The sequence below is a fragment of the Rhyacophila brunnea genome, unplaced genomic scaffold (genome assembly GCF_057557595.1).
Source record: "Rhyacophila brunnea isolate RB1 unplaced genomic scaffold, BYU_Rbru_1.0 scaffold_16, whole genome shotgun sequence".
Lineage (NCBI taxonomy): Eukaryota > Metazoa > Arthropoda > Insecta > Trichoptera > Rhyacophilidae > Rhyacophila > Rhyacophila brunnea.
In genome coordinates, this window is record NW_028232816.1 from 14,006,744 (window position 1) to 14,029,430 (window position 22,687).

Genomic DNA, 22,687 nt, shown 5'->3' on the forward strand with positions numbered 1-22,687 from the left:
TTATATTGATAGTCTCTGTGATCCCAAATTTGACAAAAATTGGGCATTTTATTATTCAAAAAATGGGCAAGATTAACACATTTGAAGATAATTCTAAAGGATCATGCTTTGAAAATAGGAAAAAAAACTCCATTTTGACCCACGCTGAGCACATCCGCCCTTAAAAAAACAGTTCAATCGCCAGTTTCAGCAGTTCTTTTAGCTGAGTCTAACAAAGCTAAAAAATACAACGGCTGTCTGCCACACCTAATTATATTGTCTGTCCCAGTTAGATCATGGGGAGAGTCTGCTTTGAATACGTTGGCTGAAATCGGTCGTCGCTTGACTGATAAAACAGGTGAGTGTCGTTCACCTGAGACAGCGAATAAGCTTAGAAATCCAAAGAGGTAATGCAGTCACTGTTTTAAGTACTCTTGAGGTATGCAGGGGACTGAAGGAAGTATTTTATATACTAGAGGAAACCTAGTATATCCATAGTTTTATGGGGATAAACAACTCAAGCCGTGTCAGCATATTGATCGGCGATATTAAATAGCTGACCGCAATTACGAATTCCTTAATATCTATTTCCCGTAGCGTTCAATTATTGCAAACTCAGTAAATAGCCTACTGCAATTATAATTTCTGTAATATTCATTTTTTCCATACATATTCAATTATCGCAAACTCGATATAAATAGCTGACTCAATTATAATAGCTATTTCCTAAATATTATTTAGAAAACATCATTTTGATTGTGAGTATGTCGATAAATAGCGGATCTTAATTGATTGAAAATGCCATTCGATTATAACTTTCCGGTAAAAACACATCGCATCGCATTGTCATCGTATTCATTATAATGTAACGATTGTACCCTTGTAATTATTTAAACAGGAAATTTTAATAAACTATTGCTCCTCCATCATCAACTACTATCGTCTTTCATTTGCAACAATTATCCGCCTCCTAAGTGGACACCCACAGTGGTGACCCCGATGTGAGACACCACAGTTTCATAATTATTATTTTATCGGTTTTTATATTATATTATGTACTTACATCGTTTAATTTTACACATTTTGTCACTTATTTTGTTTTACTCTTTTATGAATTGTTTTCAATATAATTTATTGATTTTCTAAGTATTTAATTTGCAATGTAATATAATATATATAACTAAGTTCAATAAATTCTCCTATTTAGTACTAGCTTTCTACTATTAATCTACTGCGGACGAAAAAATTGTCGGTACTATTTCTGAAGATAGATATAATATCCATGAAATACCTACGTAATAATTAGATTTTTTCTTATTATAAATCCTTTTATTTATTTTATATCTGAAAGTCTATAAAAAACTTTTCTTCTCTTCATAAATTTAATTTGATGTTTTCAAACTTTTTTATTTCCAAAAGTTTGTGAAAAAAATTAAGCTGGCTAAAAAATACAAAAAAGTTCGTTGATAGCAGTGGCAAAAAGATCGGGTAATAGACGATTATCTTGACATCTAATAAAATATATTAATTTAAAGTCCGCGAATTTGTTAAACACAGTAACTGTGTTATCACAGCGAAAAGTGCACGTCATTGATTAATGTTATTCATCCGTGTATTAAAATTACAACGCGAGATACTGGGGATTTCTTTAAATATCATTAAATTGATAATAAATCGATTATATAAATTTATTCATCTAATAATCCTAAGTAAAAGGAGTATTTAAAATACTAGCCCCACAATATGATGACATTAAATAGATTCAGAATTTTTTGTACATATATATATATATAATACGTGGAAAATAATCTGAAGAATAACTATTTTCGGGAAGTTAAAAATAAGCGGGAACGATTGAAAGTGTTATAATAATTATATTATAATATATATATTTTATTGGCGTTTTCACTTGAGCACTAATAGCTGATTATTCTTGCTTACGTAATTTATGCTTGATACTACTATCTAGGTTCCCACTACCACCCGTTTTGTGTGTACAGCAGTGGATATCCATGACGCTATAAAGTGTCTGAAAGAAATGATTTTAAGTGCTCATTCTGTCCCGAGACGGAGCCGCACGGGACTGATGCTGCAACCATGCACCGTAGTACTTCAAGAAGGAAGTTAAGAAAACATTGTTTTTTGACTGGCTCTGCTGTCCGCTGACGTTAAGCGCCCTGTGTATCCGCATACTGAGTGTCACGAGTTCAAATGGATTAGTTTACAGAGGAGTTGGGACTATCTCGCTCCCCATACGACGCTGCAAATGATACTATGCGATGTGGGGCTAATGTGGGGATGACAGCATCACAACGTCTGCAATATGCTAAAAACTCAATTCAAATGAATCGGTTGTAATGTTTGTTGGCTGAGTTGTACGAGTTTAGTAAAATAATAGTCAAATAGCCCATTAAAATAATTGTACATAATAAAATATGACACATTTTATTAACTTGGCAACATTTATAGTTTTCATATAATATGTACTTACATAATGTATCCCAAACATTAACAGAAACAATAAACTATGTTTTTGATTCAACGGATAATTCATAAGACTTATGAATACAATATTCTTTTATTGGACATACATAATTTGAAAATACATCAGAAAATATTATTATATAACCGAAAAAAGATTTTTGAAAAAATACGACTTCCAGGAGACAATTTAGAAAACGCCTCAGACAGTACTGTACCTCCTATAGATAGGACATACATAGCTTAGTTGGTAGAGCACATGGGTTCGTATTTTTTCAAAACTATTTATTCTAGTTCTCATATATTTTCTGAGATGTTTCCGAATTATGTAGGTATATTATATAGATCCATCAATAAGCGTAGCTTACTTAGCGCAACGTGACATGAAAATATGAATGATGGGCATAACGGGAAAATATCATAAAATAAACAAAAAACCAAAGCAGTGACGACGATAGCTCAGATTAAACTTTTCAAATGTAAATCTGCCGGAAATAATGGTGGTGAAAAACTAAGAACCAAAAAGACTGAAAAGAGCTAGGAGAGCCAGAAGTAAGTAAAGAAACCATGGCTGATGATCATGATGATACAGTTAATTAGTTAATGGTGGATTAAGTTCAATTTATTGGTGTATCTAATGAGTCTAGTCTAGACTGATAAGCGTGCAGCTCACGATAAACAATTCTGCAAAAATAGATAAATAATAATTTTCGATATAGCTATTTTCAGAAATATTTTTTTCCAAAAGTTCCATACTAGGTAATAGGTAGAAAGATATATGTACACAATTATAAAAATATTGTAATATACAATATATATATATTTATTAAAGACTGTATTTGAATAGGTACTGTCAAAAATAAATTGAAAAAACATATATATTATATCGATAGCTTTTGGCCGGTAAATATATTGAAGGGAAAGCATCTTCTATGCAGCTGGATGTAAGTGATACTCAAACAAGTTTAATGCTGAGGTTAATGATTAAAATAACTAATCATTATTGTGCTTTAAGGTTTATTTGTTTAAAGTAAGATTTGAACACAATAAAACAATTAATAATGACGTAAAATTACAATTAACAGTATCTAAAAAAGTAACCAAAACAAATCGTCGACAAAATTATTTTCAACTGTAATAAAAATATATTGGAATCACTATCAAGTATTGAGGTTCTTAGACTACTGGAGTCAAAGTTATATTAACGATACACCAAAAAAATTGAAAGTACATGTTCACTCTTGTTATGTCAACTGTTAACCAATAAAAATTATGGTTAAGTCTTTTTCCCCACTTCAGTTCCTGCTTTAAAAAAAAATATAAGCTAAATTTAGATTAAAATTCAGCATTTGCAGCTGACATCCTTTGGGCATAGCGTGTATTTAGTAGTATTTAATGTTATTATCTAATAAAACATATTTTGAAAAAAAAACTGAGAGTTAACTCCTTTTTACTTTTTACAGCCGACGTAAATTCTGCAAGCAAATAACCGTGTCGTGCTCAATATAAAGTTCTTATTTTCAGTTCAAAGTTATAACGTTATAAATTTCAGCTTTTTAAATTCTTTTTTGACGTTAAGTGTGTCTCGTTTTATGTTTATATACGTCTTATGCCATCATCTTTATTATATTGGCAGCATAAAGCATTCCAGTGAATAACGATTATATTATCTTCTTGACAACCAATATAAGCATGCGTAATCACTCGCAACAAACCATCATCTAAAATCTGTATTATACAACAAACAAAAACTTTGTATAATCCCCACTATTATCAAAGATAGCTTAATTAATTTATATTCTCTACCAAAAACTCACTCGCAGGATGTTCTTTGAGGTAATATTTAAGTATGGCCAAACTTGATTAATTAAACAATTTAAAATAAGCGAAATAACAGTGTACACGAAGTTTGCGCTAAGCTGAGAAATAATAATTATTACGAAAGTTTAATTTTACATAGAAAGCTGACGAAAGCGCACTACCTGAACGTTAAGATAAACCTGTCTTATTAAGGGGAGGAAATGCAGGAACATTTAAGCGGGAAAGTTTTTGAACTATTTGCGTATATACGGTTACAGGGAAACCCCGTGGGACGTACGCTTAGAGTATTAAAAAGTTTATTCAAGCCGACGCGACTTACTGTATTAAATCTTTGAGTATTATTACAGTTTGTTATTTTTTTGGACGATATATTATTTTTTAGAAACCTCCATAATACCTCCATTTTCCTCGATACATATTTCAAAATAGAACACTACATTTATCATTATACCAGGCCGTATAGATCAAACTTTTTATTGTAAGTAATTGTATTATTTAGTTTGTTCATACTGAACACTTAAAAAATGTTTTTGAGCCAATTTCCTGTAATACTCCTTCCAAATAATTTCACTAATATATCTTTTGATTACATTTAATTTAGTAAAAATCTGACTTCACAATAATTACAAGATGAAAAGAACTTTTTAAATACAACGTTTTTAAATTTTCTGTTGAATTATTATGCCCAATATGCTCAAACTTGTACTTGATATGAAGTAAATAAGAAACAAACAAACAAACAAAATATATAGAATACTGAAATGTCATTTTGATTTCCATAGTAACGCACGTATATATTAATAAATTAGTTGCTAGGACCACCCACTTAGCAATAGTGGATTGGATTACGGATTTCTTCAGAAATAACTTTTCATACAAAACAGAATTAATTGAAAATGAATTCAATTCTACTTAAAGATGGCTAAAAGTATTAAAAGAATGTATTGGCACCGTGTTCTGGTACATTCTAAAAGTTTCAAATATCTAGCTAGTCGGGAAGTTAGTTAAAAATCGATTGCAAGATTTATACTGGATAAACAGCCACCGGACAAATAAGAATACGAGCTAATAAAAATGTTGTAAAATAACAACAATCATCAAAACTCATTCGCTGCTGACTAGATGATGATTTTTTAATTATCACCTTTAAATGCACGTTAATTACATCGATCGGCCGCCTGGTTATTGGGCGCCAGGTGCGTCTTCGGCGTCCAAAGTATTAAACATCAAATCATTAATTAAATTACAAACCAATAAACAAAGAACTACAGGTTGACCACGCCTGAAAAGATCGTGCGCTCTAAAGCCACGAGTGATATTGTGACATAGCTGTGAGCCAATAGTGCGGAATTTACTGCTCACCATCAACATCAAGGTTAGTGCCCGGAGTTTCGAAGACCACGCTACCCATTCAAATATCTACACATTATAATCTACTTAAATTATTGTCAAATGTTTTAACAGATGTTTCTAACAGGACGGATCGGGATTGATTGTATGAAACAGGATTAGACCAAGATTTACAGGACGAATAGTCTTAGAAAATTGGCATTTACAATAGTCGATGGAAACCACTTGTGGAGAAAGCCAAGTCTTGTCCTGGAATGTAGTATGTAGAAAAGAATAATATATTGATATATAAATGGGAAGAGAATATATGAAGAAGCAAACAATTTTTTATAACGTTGTTAAGGGCGGACATGCTCAGCGTAGGTCAAAATGGAGCTTTTATTGCATTTTGAAAGCATTATCCTGGACATTCCTTAAACGTAGTAGATAATCTATGTATATAATTTTGAAGCCTTATTATCTTTTATATTTATTTTAAACATTTGCTGACTGCATAAAGTATTTTTATTACATAAAATAGTATTCTTTTAAACCTCTCGCTATAATGTTTTAGAATGTAGTCATATTTCAGTACGTTCATGGGAAGTGGTGTTATAATTTTTCATATTTATTAATTTTTAAAAGCATTTATAAAACCATGTGAAATATTTACGATAAAAAATTATGTTGATAATCTCTGTGATCCCAAATTTGACAAGAATTAGGCATTTTATTATTCAAAAAATGGGCAAGATTAACACATTTGAAGATAATTTTAAAGATACTCATTATAAGCTATGTCTTTGACCATTCAAGTGTGATAAACATCCTACGAATAATGATTGCTTTATAATAATTATTGACCAAGAATAAGGTAGTGTTTTTTTGAAATACGCCATTTTTTTTGGCATTCCCCAGTGGTTAAGCTACAACATACGGCCGTAGCCATAAATTGACAAACTATAATTGAAGTAGGGAGTAAAATGATGTTAACGCGCGTGTTTGAACATGTACCTAACCGAAAATATTTTTTTTTCAAACGGTTTTTTCCTTAAGCTTTTAAAAATTAATAAATATAAAAAAATCTTAACACCACTTCACATGGACGTACTGAAATATGACTATATTCTAAAACATTAGAGCGAGAGGTTTAAAAGAATACTATTTTATGTAATTAAAATACTTTATGCAGTCATCAAATGTTTAAAATAAATATAAAGGATAATAAGGCTTCAAAATTATATAAATAGATTATCTACAACGTTTAAGGAATGTCCAGGATCATGCTTTGAAAATGCAATAAAAGCTCCATTTTGACCTACGCTGAGCATGTCCCCCTTAAGCAAGGTTACTGATTTTTTAAATAATTATTTGAAATATTGCTATGGCGACTCGTCGATTTTTTCCCCATAAAACACGGTTAAACCAAGACAATGTATTGATAATATGATACTGATAGTGGAGTTATGTTATTTTAGTACAGTATAATTTATTTTATCGAAAAACTTAATCATTGATATCGAATTTAATCACCTCATTAACACGATAACAGCAACAATTATGAGGTAAATTGATTGTTTTAACAATGCCAATGTATATTTGGATTCTACTTTAGAGATATTTTTATATATTGTTTCAATTTAAAAATCTAATTATATATTTGGAGGTATGATGATAAGGTATAATCATCCTCAATACGTATACCATTGATATTTCCTTGCTATACTTTCATTCTCTCATAATAAGACCAAAATATTGTACATTTCTAGTTTTAATACTACGCAGAACTCAGTGGCGAAGGATGGAGGTAGGCTGGTAAGATCCGATATAAATAGTCCACAATAAACTTTTTGTCAGTCATACGAATTTGTTTGCGTTGAACTAGGTCTACAATTTACAGATGGTGTTGGTTATTTTTTTTTTATCCAATTAAACACTGCGAAAATCAAGCCAAAATAGATAATCGAAAAAAATAATCGACCATTAACCAATACATAATTCTAGATATTTTATAGATATAATAATATTTTTTATCTACTATGGTTAAGTTTAGGCAGGGTTTAATGAATTTTTAAAAACTAACCTACAACATGTGTAATATGTATTCTTAATTCAACGAAAACAAATACCTAAGTATGAATGAAAAAGTGTGCACTATTTTGTCGAATCGCCCATAACATACCAAAACTATTATGGTTTCGTTCAGCCAGGGTTTTATTGATTTTTAAAAACTAATCAGCACCATCTGTAAATTGTAGTCTTAGTTCAATAAAAACAAATAAGAATGACTGATAAATTTTAATATACATTATTTATGTCGGATCTTAACAGCCTACCTCCACCTTTCGCCACTGGGCCGGAAATTCTTTATGCCACCCTAAATAATAACAAAAAAAATACATAATTACAAGATAAAACTTTTTATATACAACGTTTTTAAATTTTCTGTTGAATTATTATGCTCAATATGCTCAAACTTGTACTTGATATGAAGTAATTAAACAAACAAATATAGAATACTGAAGTGTCATTTTGATTTCCATAGTAACGCACGTATATATTAATAATTTAGTTGCTCCGACCACCCCCTCAGCAACCAATAATAGTCTTTTACTTTTTACAGATTTTTTTTAAATAACTTTCCATACAAAACAGAATTAACTGAAAATGAATTCAATTCTGCTTAAAGATGGCTAAAAGTATTAAAAGAATGCATTGGCATCGTGTTCTGATGTATTCTAAAAGTTTCAAATGTCTAGCTAGTCGGGAAGCTGGTTAAAAATCGCTTGCAAGATTTGTACCGGACAAAGAACCACCGGACAAATAAGAATACGAGCTAATAAAACGTTATAAAAAATGTATTTAACACCTCGACCTTTGAATTAAGAAAATGTCCACTACACTTTTACCATGAGTAGATTCTTGATATATATGAAATAGTGTGTAGACTGTAGATAATAATATGATAAACAAACAGTATGTTTAAATTTTATATTTTGAGAAATCATAAAAAAAACGTCGTTTCACGGATAAAAAAATGAAGAGAGAATCAGGAAGGGGGAAAATAATATAAATGACCTGCATATATTATATTATATAGAATAGAGATATTATGTATCTACTTTTATAGAAAAAGTAAGTAAGAGATTTTGTTTAGTTTTTTTGAAGGGAAAAAACACACTGAATGGTGTACGCATCATGAATGCTCAATCGCGTTGGTTATACTTTGAATATTTTTGCGGTTTTGTGAGAGACTCGCACGGGACCGTACCCCGTCCCTCCGCATGCATTATTTATTTCGGGGACATATCGCCGGTCGCTTTGTCGGATCGCGATTCGAAAAGATTCAATAAAAACGCGTGGGAAACGTCCCATGTAATACGGACTTTGTGAAAATTTAAATCTGTAATGGTTAAGTAGGTAAGACCAGTAACCAGCTGTTATTGAAATGCTGTCGCAGGAAAGGCACACACATCCGTAAACTTTAATAGGCCCTGGTCGCTTTTGTTTTTAGAATAAACTATATTTAAAATAGGACCTACTAAATATTATCAACATGATATTTACTCATGATGCAACAATAGTTGCAAAACATGCTCAGCGTATGTCAAAATGGAGCTTTTATTGCATTTTCAAAACATGATCCTAGACATTCCTTAAATGTTGTAGATAATCTATTTATATAATTTTATAAATTTATTATCCTTTATATATATTTTAAACATTTGATGACTGCATAAAGTATTTTTATTAGGTAACATAGTATTCTTTTAAACCTCTCGCTCTAATATTTTAGAATATAGTAATATTTCAGTAGATGCATGTGCAGTGGTGTTAAGATTTTTTACATTTATTAATTTTTAAACGCGTCTATTGAACCATTAGTATAATTTATGTAGGTTTTTATGAAATATGAGGTTTAAAAGAATACTATTTTATGTAATAAAAATACTTTATGCAGTCATCAAATGTTTAAAATAAATATAAAGGATAATAAGGTTTCAAAATTATATAAATAGATTATCTACAACGTTTAAGGAATGTCCAGTATCATGCTTTGAAAATGCAATAAAAGCTCCATTTTGACCTACGCTGAGCATATCCCACCCTTAACAACAAAAACATATATTAAATCACTGTATTTTAACAAACTAAGATTATTTCTATTCATTCCTTTGTTCGATTGGTAACCATCGTGAAGTGAACGTATCTAGTAGATTCAGGCACGATGTGAAACTCTAATTCAAAATTCTATTTCATAATCAAGGAATAATGAAGTATGTTTCGTCTGTGTTTTTCTAAAATAAATTAATAAACTCTTCCGCTAAACCTACGTGAAATCGAAAATGCAACCGATAGATCAATAAAAGTTTTAAAAAAATATTTAGTGAAACCTAAACCACAATGCAACCATCTTTTATTTACAAGAAAATGTTTATAATGGTAGATGAACCGGTTAATATCATCATCATTATATCTGGTCTCCACCAGAGATCCAGTGCTGATGCTTTCCAGTTGCTTTGATCCAGGGTTCGAAATCGACAAGTGCGAACCGGAGCGCAGTTCCGCAAAGTTATCACTCCGTCTCGAGGAGAAAGTAATTTAATCATCTGAGATAGATAGGCCATAATAACAAATAATCTAACGCACTTATTTTATAAAATATACATAAAATTAGTTACCTATGTCAATATTTTCAAAAAATTATCGAGCGATCCGGTTAGTAAAATGTTCTATTTCGAGCGCTACTTTGGCCGAACACCCTTAAATATATTTATATCGACTACATTAATTTCATAAAAACCCTGGGAGGCAGATCTTTTCCAGTAATCATTGTAATACCTGTCTAGCCTCCTCCGAACTGTTTTCAAATATGTTAAGTATGATTCAAAATTTCTAATGCTTCTAATTTTGAAAATGTAATCTCATTACTATCAAATTATGGTTGTTTAACGCGTGCGTACTATTTAAGCCCCTATATGAATGTGACAATATTATAAAAATGGTATCTGACTTAAGCTAACGAATGTTTTTAGTTTTGAAATTAGATTTCTCCGACGAATTTTTGGTATAAACTGGTAAAGAAGAGACAGTGATTGGGATAACGCCTTTTGGATGGCACCCCTCACACATTATTGTAAATCTCGCAAAACCCCTACTTGGATGACACACATTATAGTCCAGGGTGGTAAATAAATAAATAGAATTAGACAATTTCCTAATCTTCACATAATCTGACATCAAAAAGTAAGTTTTCTTAATCTATCGCCCTATTAATAACTCTTTATAAGCAACGCACGGCCTGCCTATAAACTGGATATTTCACTACCGGTAACGTCAGTAAGCAATAATTAGTAGGTAATAAAGAATATATTACTGTAGTTGTTAATAATATACTTAGTCATATATCATTAATAGTCAACTTTTGTTCCTTCATATAGCTGTTAGAAAAAATATGTTTCCATGTAGAATTTTCTCTAATTCAATATATACGCTATTATCTCCTATATATTATTATCCTACAGCTGTGCCCGTTTTTGCGAGCGATTATGTGACTTATTCGTCATGTCCAATAGGTTTAAATGAAAAATTCAGTAGAGAAACGTTCTTTATTCAAGTATAAAAGTATGGAATTTGATAAATTTCGTTGTCTTTTAGGGTTTTTTAGGGTTATTTTGACTGTTTTACAATAGATTTTCGATCGGCACGTGACTTTTTTTACAACACATATTAATTAGGGAATTTATTTTTTCGATGTGTTTGCAACACTGAAAATATTATATTTCAAAATGGTGGCTACTCCGTCAATCGTAATGACAATATGATAAATAATGCCTTTGTATTAGAAACAAGAGATGTTTATTTAGGTTTTGGTGACTTTTCGAAACGAATACTACTCTCAATCAAGTGATTTGGCGAATTGTTTATGTTTTAGTGAATTTTTAATCCGGATATTATTCTCAATCAAGCGATTTGGTGCGATCTTAATTAACATAATATTACGCTTTCAGTAGAGGTTAAATAAAACTACCTAATACATGTGTACCTATATTATATTAAAACACTATACTTATCCTAATAATACATTCAATCGTTTGAAGTTGTTATTATATAATATAAAATTATAATATTAGATTCATATTACCGGCGAAGTATACCATGTCACATCAATCTGACAGCTGTATGTTTATGATGTGTCACCGTCACCATTCTAATTTAAGTTGTGAAGAAAATACCTATTGTGTATCTACTGTTGATGAAGTTATACGACAGGTAAGTGCATATGCTCCTGATTTAAAACATCATTCTGGTTTTCTGGTCATTATGACATTATTTTAGTGCAACACTTGACGTATATTATTTACGGTCACATTCATATCTGATATTATATTTTTAGACCGTGAAAAACAATATATTATGTATTTGTCAGGTCCACGACATTATAAGCCGACATGTTAGCCACTCAGTCATTGTGGGTTTCAAAAACCTGAATCAATCCAAACCTTCATCAAACTGTTCAAGCAAAGTAATTCCATTCCTTTCGTACACAAATTATGTTATCAAATTTGTGATAATATTTACCTAGGTACCTATTCAAATCATTATTATAATCACCATCATCCTCGATCAATCTACTGTTAGATGAAGTTCTCTCCAACCTAATTCTATTTATCTGGTAATATAGTAATTACGGTGAGTACGTAGATATGTATATATTAATGTATAACGATGGTATTTGAATTTAAATTGTAATGGATTTCATATATAACATATTTTGTGATAGGTACGTTGTCTTGACTTTCAAATTATTAAGTTATTTAAAATAATAGTATTATGCACTATTCTGCTCACGTTTTTCAATTATGTTTGATAGTACCGATCAGTGTTACATTTTTCAAACTGTTTGAAATTGGACCCACTGAAGTAAATTTATTTATTATAAGTATTGAGGTCAATTATTCTCTTTCCCCAATTATGAAATGTGGTGTTAAAACTAACTATTTTCACTCTCCAGGTTAGTTTTGGTTTGGTCTAAAAAGAAAGTTGTAAAATCTCATGTCCACCTCTGCGGCACATTTACTACAGATTTTTTTATGTTTACGATAAATGGATGTTAGCCACTCGGTTAACCTATTATGTCCATACTGGTACAGTTCGGTTATGAGGAATACAGCGAAAAACACATTTTGAAAATAGCTGATATACTGGATTATTTGTTAGGTTAACCTAACCAAACCTAACATATCGGCTATTTTCAAAATGTGTTTTCCTCTGAATACCTCATAACAGAACTGTACCGCAGAATCTTATTAATTGCATTTTTTGACATTTATCCGACTGTCATTTATTTTATCAGCTTTACAATAATTCACAATAACAAACATAGACTAAAATATTTTTATTCGAACTTTTATATTCAAAGACAACGTAAACATAATTATTTTTAGGGAGGTAAATTATTAAAAATGACATTTACTATATGTAATTATTACACAACGTATATAATATTATTTCATTTTATATTGTAAATATTTTATTACATAATATTAGTAAAATGCATGCGTGCGTATAAGCAAATAAAATAGTGAATTATGATAATTTCATACCCTAATCACACTATGAGTCGTCTACGTCGTATTATCCATTATTTCCATTCGCGTGGTTATATAGAAGAATTAATATGTATCACTATGCTTATTCGCATTCCACTACTGGATGAAGGTTGTATCAATAATCCTATTGGTCATATGAACTGCTATATCTATTAAAATTGGTAAAATTTACCTACCCATTTATATCGTCATTATTATCATGAACCAGGATCAATCCACTGCTCGATGAAGGCCTCTCAAAACTAATTCCATTCCTGTTTCATATATACATTGCTGCATTTATCAAATATTTCAATATAATATATTCATTTCATCGTTATCATCATTAGACCAGGTCAATCCACTGCTGGATGAAGGCTTCTCTAAGCCGATTCTACTCTTTTTGGTCCTATGAATAATCGCTATATAATATACATAATCTACCTATTTATAATGCCATTATCATAATCAGTTTATATCAATACACTGCTGGACGAATTCTTTTCCAACCTAATAATTACTTCCTCTCAGATCTATATGTTTCTTCTTTTATCAACATTTGTTTCGATATGAACGTCCCGCAGCGTGAAACATATTATCGCTAAAATTTTAATTCAATTTTTTTTTTTTTTTTAAATATTATTCTATGGCTGCAACCATTTTTTTAGACAATGAAACAAAATAACTTAATAGTTTAAATTTATTTTTTATATGGCTAACCTTCTTCTATTACATTATATTCAATCGCAATCAAATTGTCAGGTATTATGCTAGGTCTAGCAGCCTGGGATGGTATCAGATGACATCCTGAAGGCCAAAATCCATAATAGACTATACATATGACGCTAAATTTATATCGACAGTAACGACTTGCAAATTGTAAAAGTAACAAATCAGCGACATGCCAAACGGCGCCGTCTCTGCATACTTCACAATTTTATTAAAATCCAATATCATTTCATTAGGACGCCAAGCTGTCAGCAAGACCTAGCGAGACAGACTGGCGAGAGCCAGCTGGCTCAGCTAGTATTAAATAATTACAAGATAAAAAGAATTTTTTATATAGGTACCGCGTTTTTAAATTTTCTGTTGAATCATATAAACTTGAAAATTCTATGTATTAATAAATACTTTTGTTTGTACTTGGTAGCAATAGGTACTGAATAATTATGATAGAATACTGAAATGTCATTTTGACATTTCATATTGATTTCCATAGTAACGCACGTATATATTAATAATTTAGTTGCTAGGACCATCGCCTTAGCAACCAATAATATTATTTTACTTTTTACGGCTTTCTTCCGAAATAACTTTTCATACAAAACAGAATTAACTGAAAATGAATTCAATTTTACCTTAAAGATGGATAAAAGTATTAGAAGATTGCATTGGCATCATGTTCTGATGTATGATGAAAAGTTTCAAATGTCTAGCTAGTCGGGAAGTTAGTTAAAATCGATTGCAAGATTTGTACTGGTAACCCCAGGGCTCCGCGTAACCCGGTTGGGAATCACTGCTAGAGTCTGCTGATTGCTGATGTTATGATTTATAGTTAGACAGTATAGCCGTGTGCACCTATTTCTCTCTATTAGGCTGAGTATTTAGATCTTGCTTATGTGGCGAATTACAGGATGCCGATCACATCCTCTGGGAGTGTCCCCATATGTCGGTTGAAAGGGAAGAGCTTCTCAAGTCGGTCCGACCCTCAGTTGGACCGGTCGGCCATTGCGACTTGGTATCTACGAGGGAAAATTTCTCAGCTTTTAAAAAGTTTGCGGCATTATACGGCGAGCGAGAAGGTCTTTTCTCATCGAGAATTGACCGTAATACATTATATGGAAGTGGGGATCACGCACACTCTAGTGCACGCCAACCAAGGTCTTGGGAAGTTGCTCCTGGAACACTTTCGACACAAATTTTAACAGTGCCTATCGTTCGTTACGCCACGGTATACGCCTGCATAACAGGTATGGAGACGTGGCGGGTGGTGGAGGAAAAAGCAAGTATTCAGATCCGTCAGTCAATAAGACCCGGCGAGAGTTTTGTTACATACATAGTTTAATTGTTGATTGTAGAAGAAAATAATTTGAAATAATTACAAGATAAAAAGAACTTTTTATATACCGCGTTTTTAAATTTTCTGTTGAATCATATAAACTTGAAATGACTAGCTTAAGCGATTTGAGCTAGTCTAGAGAGATATGATAAGCTGTACTTGATAGAAATAATACTGAAATGTCATATTGATTTCCATAGTAACGCACGTATATATTAATAATTTAGTTGCTAGGACCCCAGACCCCTAGCAACCAATAATGGTGTCGAAATAACTTTTCATACAAAACAGAATTAACTGAAAATGAATTCAATTCTACTTAAAGATGGCTAAAAGTATTTGAAAAATGCATTGGCATCGTGTTCTGATATATTCTAAAAGTTTCAAATGTCTAGCTAGTCGGGAAGCTGGTTAAAAATCGCTTGCAAGATTTGTACCGGACAAAGAACCACCGGACAAATAAGAATACGAGCTAAGAAAAACGTTGTAAAATTAACATGAGTTCATTTATTTGCAAAATAAATACGTATATACAGATTATAGAACCAAACGCCGCGATCGCAATTTGCCACAATCACCTACATCGCATCATTTTAAACTTTTTCAAAGTTCATTTCTGAAAACCGCGAGCGAATATCTCGCCATAAATTTTAACGAAACATCTTACATTGTGTCTACCTACAAGAAAATTTTAAAAGCAACAGCGTTAGTACTATCCGCCCAGAGAATATTGCAAATGGAGTTTGGAAACTTCGCGACGCGTCCCCCGAGAAATAAACATATTTTTGAGCCGATCCGGGAGAGCTGATCGAGTTTATATTATATTCCCCAAAATATTATCAATGTCAATTTTTAAAATCACGAAATATAAGATATGCAAATATTTGATACTTTTTTTGATCAGAGATCTGAACATATTGATATTCTTTAATGAAGCTGATCTTTCTGATGAAGCTGATGTTTCTAAAACATAGTCTTATTTAATTTGTTGATCATATTTTTATTTATTACTCAGTTTGATAAATATCTAAAAAAAATAATTAATATTATCTATTTATAGTTTGATCCTATTAAATTTATCACTATTTTCATTAAATTTGTCACATATTAAGTAGTATGTAGATGTAGATTAATATAACATAATAATACAATAACCTAATTAGGTAAGTAGGTACTTAACCTAACATACGTGCAAGTAAATTGATATAAAATAGTGGGTACTATTAATTTGTACAACACAAACTATTGCTAACCATTAATAAAATAATCAAATTAATGCTTAGTTTTCAATCATGTTAGAGTCGTGACATCGTTTAAATCTCATAATTATATGTATTTCTCATTTTTTTCATTAAAGACTAAATAATAAGTTTGAACCTAAGATCATATTGGCCTTCTCTTGGTGGTTGTATTAACAGATTTTTGTTTTTACTGAAAGAGGATGTCAGCCACTTGCTCAGCCCCTTAGTCGAAACTCTGGGTGCAAACACACATTAATAAAAAACAAGTGGTATTTTTTTTTCAGACCCCTGATCGACAATATTATTATTAAATCTGACTCGTCACTAATTGGCCATCGTAGGCAATAATGTATAAAAAATGCATCATCATTGTTGTAATCCTACCAAAGAGGTATATCGCTCGATAAATAGCATCAAACAGTAGGTATCATATTCGAATAAGGTCTTTTTTTACATCGTCTACTAATATTAAGTAATTTACCTTATAATGTGTGTCCCATATACCTACATATTATACATAATAATCGTAGAATATGAAGGACGTGATAGAACTACCAAGTTTTTTAACTCCTGAACATTTTGACTGGTAATTTTTGCAGTCAGACTTCAGAAATGCGCGCATTGTCGTGATGTTAAATTACCCCATTTCGGTTAATTAAATTTATTCATTTTACTCTACTGTACGCCGTGAAGAGAAGGGTTTTTGTAATAATTAATCAATTATTTTCCGACAATCTGATTTAATTAGTGGACTTTTCTGAACCTTAATTAATATTAATTGTTAAGTACTGACACTTCTCTGCATACTTTTATGATTGCTTCGGTGCTCTTGTTGGCATTCAATTAGGGATTACAATACCGAATGAAAATATCAATACCGGTATTCGTAAAATAATTGAAAAAATAGAAGTATCTACCGATAAATATAATATGAGTAAAAATCTCTTTAAAATATTAATATTTTATAGCGTGTGTCACTGCTGGTTACCTAGAACGATGAAAGGCGACGGAAGTAAACCAGACATTGCGTAATCCGATAAAAAAAATACATCATGTTAGGTCTTTTATGTTAATTAACATATTTTATTTCCACTGTCAATTTTTGTGTCTGATTTTTAAAACCGGTATTTCGGTATCGAAAAATACTGAGATATCGGTTATAAAATATCGGTATTACAATATCTACATTCAATTCCTGATTAAATATAAAACGCCATACAATGGCTGATATATCTTGTCAAGATAGGCGGATCCTCAAACATGAGAAAAATATTCGTTAACCATTCGTATATCAGTTTTCGTGAGTTCGCTTTTATTTTTATAGCTTTCGATATATAAAAAAGGCATTCTGCCACTCGAATTACAGCCTATGAAAATACATAAACAAACATAAATAATAAAAATAATGTGAGAGAAAAAGATTCCCAAACAATATCTCCCGCAGTGTGAAGCCACGCGTAAAGTTTGGGAACGTATTACACACATCGTCTCTCATTTCCGAATAATGATATTCCATTACGATGTCTTTTTTTCCCGCGTAGCGTTTTATTCGTAAATATCGAACGAGCTTTTATTTTTGAATCGGTAAGGTGAAACTTTTTACGAAAAGAATTAAATTGTATAGTGACAAGCTTTTTATCGGAATTTAGGTTTGAAAATGTAACGCATTGCCTACGGTGGCATCTCCGATATCACATTGCTGCATACAAACAACGTGCAGCGATAGTAAAAATGCGACCACATACTAACTGTTTGGGGTTTTATGTGCACATCAATATTTTTATCTCAATGAAATCATTTTTACGCATATACGTAAATCTACATATTTAGAAGCTTACTGACGGAACCGTATGTAATAAATACACTACGTGGCAAGGAATACACAAAAAAGGGCGGTGTGATTTACCAATCAAGATATCGATTCAATTATTAACCACGTCAGGGCATCATTAATACTAAAGGATCAATATTTGAGTTATAACCGAATAAACGGACAGACACTCTAATCGTATTATTAGTATAGATGCATTAATGGTTCTATAATCTGATATGGGTCTTGACTGTCTTAAGAAGAGTTTTATTAGCATATTTTTGTACGAGAAATGAATGTTAGCCACTACTTCAATCGAATAGGTTCATTATCTGCGTCAAAGATAACACAAACGTAGACCCTCCACAACAATCCACCCCGCACCACACTCAGTCTTAATCGAGCTATAACGAAGCCCTACGATACTTCATTATGAGACTTTCTAATAAAAAGTTTCTATGGGAGAGAGGGGGCATGGTGAGCTAACAAAAATAAATGATTCTAATTAATTATTAAATATATAGTAAAAAAAAAAAAAAACTAAAACAATACGGATATACAAAACTATTGTACGACAACATCTTCTTGGCTACGCGAAGGGAGGCGCTGTTGTCGACTAAATGGGAGGAGCTTGTTAGTTTATAATGAAAGTGCGGTTAAAAATGGGAGGAGCATGTTAGTTTTAACACGTAGCCAAGAAGATGTTGTCATATAGTATGTGAAGAGATCTTCGAAGAACAAAATTGGTCTTTGTGGTGACTTTGTTGGACGGCCCGATGAACTAATACCGACTTGAACATGTCGTTTGCACTCTGTAGTTCTTCGCCACATGGACATGTTGGTCGGATGTCGAGTCCAAAGCTCGAAGAGCTTGGCAGCTGATCCCCAATGAGCAGAGTCAAAAACTGACTGGTATAGTAGTCTCAGGACTCTCAGGAGTCAAACCGGTTATCTCCATTCACCATTTGATATTTGAAAAAAAATACAAATATGTGTGTCTGCCCTTGTTAGAGGCATCCCACTTTCACTGCCTGGTCTTCAACGCTATATCCAGCGTTGTTTAGCATATTGCCCGCTTCCTCATTGTATTTTTTCAGTATCAAGGCGTCGAAAGACACAGGACCAGCGATTCGAATCCGAGACACAAGATTTTATATACCGACACGTTACCGTTCGCCCATCGGATATATTAATACAGATTGTTCATTAAAAACGTAATAAAATATTATATTGTAAATACAAAACCTTAGATGAATAATATATACATAATAAAGGTAATTAATTGTAAAGATACTCCGTCTCAATAGATAGGAAAACATAATTATTATAAAACACTATTGCTGAGTAAAACATGCGGTAGCGGAAACAAAACAACGTTATTGATCAAGGAGCATTGAAAGGCTTTTTCATGAAGCAAGAGCCTCCACAAGAAAGCGTCGAGGTCGCTTTCATGAAAACTTGAAATGCCTTTCAGACGGCGCTAACTTAGTTTGAGTAATGAACGCGACTAGAAGATTCTACGCCGTAGTGAATCTGAGACTCGTAGACGTGCCGTAGCATCTCAGTAGGGGTGGCAATAGGAAAGAAAACTTAATGAATTATATTGTAAATAAAGAGATAGACATTTACAACTGTTTTGTCTTACATAACTATCACTTTAATAATAATAATTGACAATTATTGATAGATAGAGGTTATATTATTATTTTTAATAAACCATTTCTTTTATTCAATGAATAATTCACAAGATTTTGAGAATACATAACTTGATATACATACACACCAGGAAATATTATATTTCAAAAAAAAAATACGAAAATCGACGGGATTTGAACCCGCATAACCATTGGTGTCGCGCCAATCTGTGCATTAACCAATTATGCTACGAGCCTCCTATCTAATCACGACAATGTACACTAGTAGGTCATACATGAAATGCTTTGTTATTAACTATCGGATTTTGTGTATTAAATCAAGGAATATTAATTACCTCAATTACTAACCGAATCCCGGCTCTCTGAACTTTCTAACAATTTTTAGTAAACCATTTCTTTTATTCAATGAATAGTTCATAAGATTCTGAGAATGTAACATTCCATATATTGAACATACATAACTTGATGTGTTTTCAAGTTGGGGCGACACCAATGATTATACGGGTTCAAATCCCATCAAGTTTCGTATTTTTTTCAAATATGATTTTTTATAGGTGTTTTTAAGTCAATATTCTACGGCAAATATTTTGCTCATATTATAGTGAGTTCTATAAAATATGAGAATAAAAACATTTAACAAATGTTTCAAAACCATTACAATGGTAGCCGATGAAGTTATGATTTGATCATTATAATTATAATCAAAATATTTATCGTAAAATAATTTTCACATGTGGCATGTAGGTATATACAAGTAATAAATACATTTTAAAGATTGTAATAATTTAAATAAAACACCATAATACTTCATTGACATAGTTTCATAATGATAATGATTTGTTTAGTCTGCTCAGTGTATACAGTACAGACGAAAGCAGTCCTGATTGTGATTTAATTATGTTGATTAAGTACTGTGATGTATTTTAATTAGAATATAAATAAGAGTTTAAACAAAAGTACATACTATGTGATAATATAATATAGTTCGCTATAAGTGGAGCTCGAAAAACAGACAATTAGTGGACAAGAAAATGTCATAATGGTGGATCTAGACTCTAGGGGCCGCTGAAAGTATATAGCAACATAAAGCATAGGACCGAGAAGAATGGAATAAGTTTGGAAATGTATTAATACAGCAGTTCATAAATCCAGGGCCTATGATATTTATTTTTCTCCTTTCTTATCTCAATTATACTATGCTGTTTTTTTAATGATATGGATACACATATTTTTTTACTATACTATGCTTGTCTTTTTTATCTTGAAAACACGGAATTATATTCTACGGTATCATAAAAAATAAGAATAGATGTCACGATGTTTGTTTTAGAAGAAGCTTAAGAGGAACTATCGCCATGTTTGATCAGCTTATATATACATAGTAAAATTAAGATAGAATGGGAGAACATTATAAAAAAAACATGTGAATATAGTGACGCATGACAGCACAATTTTTAATTTCTTAGTTTAAATTGGTTTTCAAAATTGAATAAAAATATATGCGATATATTATATAAGTAGCCGTAAATTGATTAACAATTAACTTAAAAACAAGCAGAACACAATAATATACTGATTGAAAATTAATATAATATTGTGTATTTTATACGTTGCAACAAAATTCGAACCCCTAGCCAACGTATAATCAATGCAAACCGCGTGCACCAGTGAAATACGATGTAATCTGCAATCAAAACTATTCACAGACGAACGCAAAATTAGCGAATAGGGAACGACGCTCTGCAGCGAGAAGTTATTTTTTTCTGGTTCCGCCTCCATAGATTGCCAGTGGAAGATGCACCAGTGAACTGAACGCAGATGAAAGAAAATTTAAAGGAAAACTTCTGTCGAGTTACCAGACACCGAGAGCTTTTATACGGAATGAAAAAAATGGTTTTATTAAAGCGTCAGATTCAGAGGAGTGAAATTTTTTCATTTTATTTTATAAGAATATATATATACGAGTATATACAGGATTAAATTTCTGTATACCAGAGATAAACTATTGTAACTCCAAAAATCGTGAAATGGAGTTATTGTTATATTGTTACTTCATTACTTATCCTGCATACGTGGTAAACAGCTGTAACTCATATTACTCTTATTATAAAAGTTAAAAATTAAAAATGTTATTGTATCTCCATAACTATTAGAGTTTTAAGAAAACATACAATTCTTTTGATGAAACTTATAATCCGAATACAGCGGTAAACAATGGTAAGTCCATGTTGCAATTGTTTAAACTTCGGAGCTTATTCGTACGAAGCATCTGGATACCAGAGGTAAACTACGGTATATCCAAATGACAACTTTACAGGAGAGACAAATTTGTGATTTTTGTTACTTTCAACTTCTGGCATTCGCGAATGGAAAAAAATCAAATTTATTTATTTATCAAATCAAGCATATTTTCTCATGTTCTATTATACTATGTATATATTTTATAATTACCATTATTTTTAACGCTCATAATGGAGATATATTTGTTTACCTCAAAATCTGTTGGCGGAACACAATAAAATAAAATATGCTTGTTTATTGGTACTCGTAGTAATATCGTATTATCTTTTTATTTATTTATTTATTTATTTATTTATTTATTTATTTCTCGTAAGTATACCTGACAAAGGTACTTTTTTATCAGATCTTCACAGCCTACCTCTTTCCAAAAGTCACCCTTCGCTACTGATACGCAGTGCATTATCCTCTTTATGTGAATT

The 22,687-nt window shown here is 31.4% G+C and overlaps 1 protein-coding gene across 1 annotated transcript in view; it reads right to left on the reverse strand.

The window, feature by feature from the left end:
* The window catches only part of Pde8 (phosphodiesterase 8), a 460,289-nt gene that overhangs the window by 157,373 nt on the left and 280,229 nt on the right, over nucleotides 1–22,687 (reverse strand). The window lies entirely within an intron of this gene.